Source organism: Python bivittatus, unplaced genomic scaffold (assembly GCF_059951505.1).
Source record: "Python bivittatus isolate LINGU-HERP-01145 unplaced genomic scaffold, Pbiv_v1 ctg000050_np1212, whole genome shotgun sequence".
Classification (NCBI taxonomy): domain Eukaryota; kingdom Metazoa; phylum Chordata; class Lepidosauria; order Squamata; family Pythonidae; genus Python; species Python bivittatus.
The window spans coordinates 10,623,541-10,632,900 of record NW_028277033.1 but is presented as its reverse complement, the minus strand read 5'-3'; positions in this window follow the sequence as shown (position 1 = coordinate 10,632,900).

Here is a 9,360-nt window from a genome sequence, read left to right as displayed (position 1 = left end):
CTTCCAGTGGTGTACCTATCTTGCCAATGGCCATCCTCTTCTTCTCTTTCATTCCACCTTTCCCAACATTCTTCATTTCAACCAAAGAACAAGCAAACATATTTCACCCCAATCTCATAATGAAATTGTAAAAGGCCATAACCACATTACCACAGATTCTGAGCATTATTTGAACAGGGTAATCCTACATTTTGATTTTCAGCTACAGCACTGCTGCCCTGTATGGCAGAGAATTAAACAAGTAAAACTGAGTCCCCACCATCACTTCAATAAATACAGCCATATAAAGATCAATTGTAATGCATTCAATATACAATATATCACCAACATGAGGAACTCCTGTTAATAATTAGGCCAAACCAGAGGATTTTAAAAAGGAAGCAGGCTTTCCCAGAACTGTTTTGTACCTACTGCTGACATTGAATATGTCAAGATCCTGTGTGTTAGGATCTTATGCAGAGGGAGAATTTTATCTGCCCTGTGGTAACATGAATGTTGTCCTGATAATTGGTAACGGGGCTAGAAACCAAGTTCTGTCAGCCCCATCTGAAAGAGCTATTCGTGCTCACCCTGAAAAAACAAAGACCGAGGAGACACGATACCTGTCCTCAAGTCCCAGAGGGCCGTGAAGCACCTGATGGAGCAAACAGTAAATGGAAATTGTAAAGAACAGGCTTGGGTTAGATTTTAGGAGGAACTTCAGAACAGCTGCTCAGAGTGAGGCACTGGGACCTTCCCTTGGAGATGCTGTAGTTGCAAGTTTCCTACGAAGAACAGACATTTGGACTTCAAAGGTCCTCCAAACTCCTTCCCATGACTAAAATCCCATGATCTCACCATGAAGACAAAATGGAAGGGCCTGCCTTCTGTGTGACGTGGGGTAAGAATGTCTTTCTCTTAAGGTATTGAGGCCCTTTGGGTAACGATGGTGAGGGCTGGGTCCTGGAAGCACAGTTGCAGCTAAAAAATCCATCCTGGCTGGCTGGTCGGGCCACAGGAAAGCACACAGGGCCGGCAGCGGGTAAGTAGAGTTAAGCTGATAAGCAGGGAGGGTCTAGCAAATATGGCCACACACTGAAGACAAGTTGCTTTTTGTCAAGACTAAGTCTGAGGCCTGGAAAGACCCAGCAGAATCCTTGAGTCTCCCAAGTCCCATGTGATATTTGCAGTACAGCATCTCAGCCAGTTGTGTTGGGTCCATTTAAGGGATGTTAAAAAGAGGAAGAAGAAGGAGGAGGAGGAGGAGGAGTTGATATAGCCTGATGCTGTGTTTGCAAGTATGTCCAACCTGTTCATAAAAAGGCAAGGATATGTAGGATCTCGGTAGATCTCCTGCAGGACTAGAAGTGGTGGCGAAGAGCTGCTTCATCTTTTGGCTTTCTGATGAGCCGGTGTTTTGTGACCCACTGCAGCAGCCATTTTCCTGAGCACTCGTAACTGCAAGACAGCCACTGCAGTGTAATGGTGAAGGTGTTGGACCTGGAGCAGGGAGACCTGGGTTTGAATCCACCCTCAACCCAGAATCTGAGGGAACCCACTCCCTCAGTCCAACCAATCCATAGGGTTTTTATGGGGAAAAATGGGAAGAAATTATACAGTGTACACTACTTTGAGTTCCTGAAAGAAATACTGTATAGTACATAACCCAAATAAATAAATAAACAAGCTTTCAAAATTAGAATAGGATTTTCTGTATCTCGTTGCTGCCATTTAAAGTTATCTGGCCTCTTTCTCACAAGGTCTCAGATAGGCTGACAAAGATGGGACACAACCTTGATATCTCATACTAATTATACCCTGAAAAGGTCTCTTACGCCTCCCATTGTTGCAAACTGCTTTTGTGATATGGATTCACTTCTACATCACATCAACGCCGCGCACCCAGATGTTCTGGAGATTTTCTGAATTCAGCATGATCCCAAAGGAATTTTAGTGGAAGAAAATGGGCATTGGGTTTCCATAGTCCATGGGGTTTATTGTAGACTCTGGATTTAGCCCCATCCCTGTTAGCCTTTTGGAAGGCGCTGAAAATGTGGTTTTTCCAGCAACCTTGGAGCCCGCACAACAGTTATACTGTGTTTAAGTGGATGCTATTCTCCCACAATCTTGCTTTGATTCATTTTTTAAGTTTTTAACAGCTGTGACATTGTTTTACTTGTTGGTTGTAACGCTGCCCAGAATCATGTTCAGTGAGATGGGCGGCCATACAAATTTGGTAAGTAAGAAGTAAGTAAATGGGTCTTAAAATTAATGGGGGCCTTTTCAGAAACATGAATGATTTCCTTGCCTTCAAAATGTGCCAGCACCAGGTCAGCCAGACTGTGACTGGTGACTCCCCTGTTCCTACTACTGATGAAGTCCTGGATTCCTACCTGAGAATAGGATGTCCTACCCTGGGGACATCACGATATGACTCCATGTCACCCCTCTCTTTCTCAGTTTTGTGCCTTTGAAAAGCCCGGAGGGTGGGTCCATTGTGGTGGACTCTGTGTAACCCTCCTCCTAAGACCAGCAGGCATGGAAGGAGTTAATTACTGCCCCCTTTTCAAAATTGTTATTATTTTTCCTGCCTTTCAGTTCCTGACATCCCATCTGTTCCAGACACAGCCCTTAATTCTTCCCAATATCCTCCAGGGAAAGCGGTACAATACTTTGGAACTTTAACAATCCTAAACAGATTGAAGGCCACATGTGGGTAAGAGGATTAAAAATTCAATCACATTTGCTATCCCAGCCCTGCTTTTGAAGCCTTAGGGCTCGGGGCATCATGGCACTATGAATATTTTATTCAGCATAGACGTTAAGCAATTGCCAATCCCTTTTCCTTCCCTGTGGGACCTGCAGACACAATTGCACTTGATTGCAAAAATTGAACAAATATGTTCAAATCCCACCTAGCTGATGCTAATGATTTGGCTGGCTACGGTAGGGGCAAGACATAAGTCTCCCTGAGATTGAAATGTGGATGCTAAAAAGCCCTTTTGGAAGAGAGGAAGGACTTAATGACAAGGAATTGAAATAACTGTCTTGGTACAAACGTTAGGGGCTGAATGAGCTGCTGGGGTACCGCAATACATTTCTGTTCGCAGTCTCTTCCCTGCGTTGTGTCGTATTGACAGTGAGAGAATTTTCATTAGCTGCAATAACAACAGTGTGGAAGAAAAGGTCCCAGGTAAATCTGTATTTGCAGCTCATTCAAACTACCACAGATTTTGAGACATTTAAATGGATTTCCACATCACACATCTTTCCTTGAAATTGTAATGCTGTAAAAGTCTTGTTGATCTCTCCTCGATCCATAGAAGGGGAAAGAAGCAAGTGTGAAAAATGGTAGCCAGGTGCTGTTTGACACCTCGAGAACTCTGAAAATGTAAGGAATTGGTCAAGGTCTAAGCAAGACAAAATGAGGATTACACAGTAGAGCATTAGGAGCAAACCAGATATCGTGGGATGACTTCCTGCAAATTGCTCTCATTGAGCCCTGCGCATAATGTGAGAGAAATAGCTACCGGCCTGCCTTATATGGTAGTGCAAAATTCATTACGCAGGTCAAGCATGTGGAGAAGTGAGGGGGTGGCTGGATAATTCCAGAGGCTCTCCTTATTGGTATTGCCCTTTTCTGCATAAATAGATTGGGGTTGCTCAAAAATTAGATTCACCTGTTCTGAATGCAAATGAGAAAAAAATGTACCTTATGAATCATTTACACAGGACCTCTAATGTTGGTTAATATTTTAAGAACATCACTGGCAAAGAGATCAGGAGTTGGTCTCTTACTAATGTCATCCCAAGTCAGCAATGAGAGACAATAAACATCCATGAAACCTCCAATAATTATTCTATAAGGCTTAAAAAAAATCAGAAGGCCACCAGTAAAAATGAATGAACAAGATCAGAAGAAGATGATGTCCAATAAATATATCTCAACTGTGTTTAAAGCTTCTCTGAGAAATGTTCACACTACAGTGAGTGGAGTTATTTTAAATTTCCTCCAAATTACTACAGATATTTCACCTGTGCAGAGTTCTCCTGAATTCTGGGGGTGGAGAAGAGCAGAGTCTTGTTTCTAGACTTTTTCTGCTCCTAAATTCTTCTTCTTCTCTTTCTGTCTTAAAAGTTAACTCTTTCTTTTTGCCCTCCAAATTCTTCTTTCTCAAAGGAGCTTCTTATGTTAGGAAATGGTGTTAGCTTTTCTCGTAAAAAAAAACCAAAACAGGCTCCAAAACAAGAGTTCACCTTGGTGCAAATTTGGCCTGATTTCCTTCTGAATCCTCTCCAAATTCACACAAGGATTTGTTGCCACCCTGAAAGCAGCCCCAATTCTCTTTGGTTCTATTAGATGGTCCATGATGCAGAGTTGACCTGAGGGATGGTTGAAATCAGAGCAAAGGTAGGGTTTTCCATTGTGACTCTTCAAAATGCTGCAATACCACAGATCTTCTCTGAATGTTTTATCTTTGATAACGTCCATGGCATGCATGTCAGTATTTCCAGAACACTGGAAACTCTTGCTACAGTTCAGTCTTCTAACTCAGCTTCAACAATCATTAGAGCCTATCCAGAGATTGCTAAAGCACCAACAGGCTTATATGCAAAGTAGTTTCCCTGAAGGGAGGTTTTGAAAATGTTTAACAACTCTGGATTGAAGGATGGCCTCAACTTCCCCCATGGCTAAGACTGATAGAAATATCAACAACTGGTCTGTCATATCTGGGTGACCACTAGATGGCAGCAAGGAGAGACTTGCTTCCAACGGATAATTGTGCAGCTTTGAGTAGCTCTAATCATCAGCCCTGAAGTATTCCCAAGTTTAACACAGAGAGGTTGTGTTGACATGTTGCGCCTACTCATGATTAACTAAAACTTCCCCAACTCCTGGTTCCCATGATACAACGATGACTTGACCCTAGAAACTGGACACAAACATGCTAGATTATTTCAGTGTGTCTTGCCAACAGAACTGCAGAAAAACCTTTAAACCCTTAAAGAGGCAGGTCAAATATTGAGTGTCTGCAGGAACGGAGGAGGAGGAGGAAATGGAAAGGAGTGCCCTGAAAGAGCACAAGGTGGGCTCTCCATGCACCTCCTGCGTTGCATATTTTAGAGTGGGCTCTGCTTGTTGCAATTACTGTATTCTGTGGCAGAATAATTTGCTTCCACATCCCAGCAGCTGCTGCTCCTAAGGGAAACCTGAAAAACATCTGGATCTCTGATGATACCTAGTTGAAAGCATACTCCTGCTTCCCACATTTCATTTTCAAACTAGCTCAAGCCAAGTTCATAGAACACACTAAAAGCATGATAAATCAAATCCTGGTGTATTGAATTAACTCAGTTGCCTGGCTTATGCAACACACTAAGCCACAAACTAACCAATCTCATTTTAGTCTAGAATGTGGTGACAACTCAGCCTGGGTGCTTAGGCTATGGCCAGAGAGGCGTTATGAACCCCCCAGCGTTAGGATCCTATGCAAATATGCAAATCCAGCCTACAATTTAAGGACCAGCCTCTTTTTTCCTACTCCCCCCCCTTTGTGTGTTTTTTGCTTTGCTTATGAAAAGTTCTTAAGCTCCTAAAATTTGCATTCTCCTTTGTGAATTTTAGATGACAAAAAAATGCTTCAGCTTATGTGGAATATTTCTTTTGCTGCCCATCATTACGTTACATTACATGAGCAGGGATTCATGGAGGAAGGAAGGGTTAAAGCAATGAAGACATTCTGGCCCAGCTAATCCCCTCCCCTTTGCTGACACAGCCACACATGCTATAGTCAATCTACCTGAATTTCCAGTTCTGATCCTAGATTAGCCCTGGGGCAACCTGACCCTCAAGATCGATCTCCTCCAACGAGCTCATTCATTATTATGACAGAGCTAGCAGTTATCGGTGCTAACTTCGCTCCGAACTACAGCATGGGATAGTTATGGGCCAGTTAGTACACTTCCTGTCCCTAAAGAAGCAGGTTCTGCAGGAACCTCCCAGAATGACCAGCCTGGGTCTTTCTACAAAGCTTTGGAGACATTTCTGTTTATAGGAGAGGCCAGGCTCCATGGGAATTCAGGGACTCCCAGAATGAGGGTTAGGTTTCATATGCTTTCTAACAGTGCCTAAGATAGTTTAGAAGCCATGCCCAACTGGAGTGAGATCATAAGCCATAGGCCTTGATAAGGAGATTCTCTTCTCAGAGACACGAGCGCAACCCATTTCGCCTGTTGAGGTGCTTCACATTGCTCCCAGGCCTGGTTAGGCAGTTCTAGGAGGCAGAAGGTGACTTCAAGAGGCAGCTTTGGAGGGGCGCTTTGCTTAAAGGCTTGGGAGAAGAAAAGCACCCCCCTGTGGCTTTGCACAGCCCTGACATGTAGGGACAAAGGCAATTCTCCTACACCTAGGAGAACGTGCACACACAAATAGGTATTAGGAAACGCTTGTCAAAACGTGCTTATTAGGAGAAGTATGTAGACAAATACAGTGTGGGGGGGGGCCTCCATAATTGATAAATATTATAGTGTCTGAAAGGTATGTCTTCTTTTTTTTTTGGAAAAAGTAGGCTTTTTGTTTCTATCTGGATGGGACCCAGGTTCTTGGATTGGTGGGACTGAGGATGGAGAACACTGAGAATCATTAGCGTATGAGACTTGAAGCCCTGCCCTGCATTTTTTTTAAATTTTTCTGACCAAGTAAGAACTCCAGTTTGTCTCCACTAACTGTGCTCTCCAAAACCTGGAAAAATATTAACTTAAAGGAGTCACTGAGAGCTCAGACCATCGAGCTCCTCAGTTTGTTCTGCGTCCACTGGGTTTCTCAGTGAACCTCAACTGATGAGCCTAATCTATGAAACTCCAGGAAACCAGAGACGTAAACATAGAAGAAGATGAAATTGGGGTTTCATCCAATGTCACAGCACTCTTCATGTCCACAGATCCAGAACTAGCAAAAGAATCCACCCCCCAAAGACAAAAGACAAGACATTTAAAAATATTTAGAAATTGGTTCCTTATGGGAGACCTTTGTAACACTACTACTATGTTTGATTTGTGTATTAAATTATAGTCTGAGGTGGAAAATAAATTAAAAGTATAGTATCATTAAAGCATAGAATTTCAGCTGTACAAATTGTACAGCGTGTTCCCGCTACCAAAAAAGGCATAAAACCCTTTTTGTCTTTTATGGTGCACCACGCCAGCCAGAGGGGAGTTTTGGGATGGTGTCAGAACTGGTAGAAGGGGACAGGTAAAAGAATAACAAGAAAGATGATTACTTGGAGGTAAAAGTTCGAAAGATGGGGGGGACCCGGAGGAAGGCTTTGCTTTCCAGTTGAGGTCAAGAAGCGTCAAAGGGAAGTTCTCCCCTCAACTGACCTATTGATTTGCCCTAAAAATCAAGTTGGCAAAGAGGGGTCAGACAGATTACGCCAGATGGTGGAGGCACTTGGAGAGAGAGGTCCACCAACCAATGACTGTGGTTAATGGGATCAAGAAAGAGAAGATTTGGGGTGAACAAATGGAAGAAGTAATGGAAAGAGTGAGAGTGAGCACATATGCTGCTGTTGACAGTTTATTCCAGCTTTATTTACACCCATGCAGTGGTTACGAAGATGGTTGTTTCACATCTGAGCTTTCTTATACTCTTTGTTACCTCAGTAGCTATTCGTTTCAACCAGACTCCAACTGTCATGAGAAAAAGGCTAAATACATATTATCCTGGTCACCCAGGGGAAATGTTTTGCATGACATCTGCTGACCCAAATGGTTTTCCTCTTGAATGTCTCTGGGCTTCCCCCACCCCCTTCCTTCCTTCCTTAGGATGACTGGGACAATGGAAGGCTCAAAGTGGATATAGAAATCTATCTGGATAATTACTGATTAGCTACTAGTAAAATCAGATGATAATGTATTAGGTTGTGTTTGCAAAACCCACTGGCTATATTGTTCCAGTTCACTCACCCATAAAAAAAAAGTCTCTGTAAGTAACCAGTTTGAACTTCTCCACTGGTCATTGCTGGACTATGGTCTTGTCCATCAAGAGATTAAATTTCATCCCTTTGAGTATCATTTGTCTCTCTCGTTTATTTGATGAAGCAGAAAGAGGTGTTCTATCATGCAAGCCACATATCATGGTAGAGAGAGAATAGCCAAAACCACCAAGAAGGAAGAAAGGGTGGAGAACTGGGCTGAAAGCTAACTTAAGAAACCTTGATTGTATCTTGGTTTGAATAAGGTGTTTTAAGTGTGTGCTACATTTTATGGATGACCCTAGACGCTGTATTTCCATAAATGCACTAGTGTGATGGGACATTATATTAACTCCTGAAGTCATCCATGAAGTCATCTTGCAACAATGTGGATGTTGGCCATTGCCTTCTTCTGAGATGATCTTTCTTCTGATTTCTCAGTGGACCCCTGGACTCCCAGAGGGTGCTACTTTCAAGAACTAAAGGGCCTGATCCTACTAAACTTTTAAAGATACTGCCACATCCTCTTGGTATTATTCCTACAGAGAAATGTAAATTTCATATGCTGTTCGTTATCTTTCTTTAAACGGAAACCTAGAACTCAATTTTTAGGATTTCAAGATTCTTTAGAACTCATTCAGCATGTTGTTGTGGAGGGGTGGAAGATGCTGAACGAGTTCACTGCTGTTTTTGTGGTACACCCCCCCCCCCATCCATTTGTGGCCTCCTGGTTCTTGCTCTGAAGGGGCCCGTAGAAGCTGTTCCATGATGACGGCCTTCTGGAGGCTGGATCAGTGCTGCTAGACACAGGGAGGTGATCGTACAATGACACACACCTTGTAGTCACGTAAGTAACCAAAAACTTTCTGCGCTCCCAACCCAGCAAATTTAACTGAGATAGTATTCTGCTTGGAATGGCAATGCTTAAAGAAAAAAAAATGCAGAAGATTTTTTTGACATAAAGTTAGCAGTTACCCATTTTACTCAATTCTGGGTAAAAATATCTGCCACGCTAAAAAAAATTACAAACTTGCATCTGTTGTATTTGTACCTTAGACATTTCTACTTTTGTAGTTGCAGAGTTAATACATATTGAGAGAGAGAGAGAGAGAGAGAGAGAGCATGTGTGCTGCAAAAATCCAGGTGACTCAAATAGAAGAGGACCTCTGTTGCTCAGGGTTGAACTGTGGAGTCCTTGGTGCTCTCTGAGCTTGGTGGCTGGCTTGCAGACTAAGCCTTCTAGGGCCGTCACCTAGTGATTGTCTGGATTTTTACAACTCAGATCTGGTTGCCCTAAGATAGCTATAATTTGTTTTAGTTGTGGAAACAAACATCTCTTTAATGAAGTCCTAGCTGTTAAGCCTCAAGTAGCTCTCTGCAGGAGGTTGGATCAAAGCCCTGAGAAGAA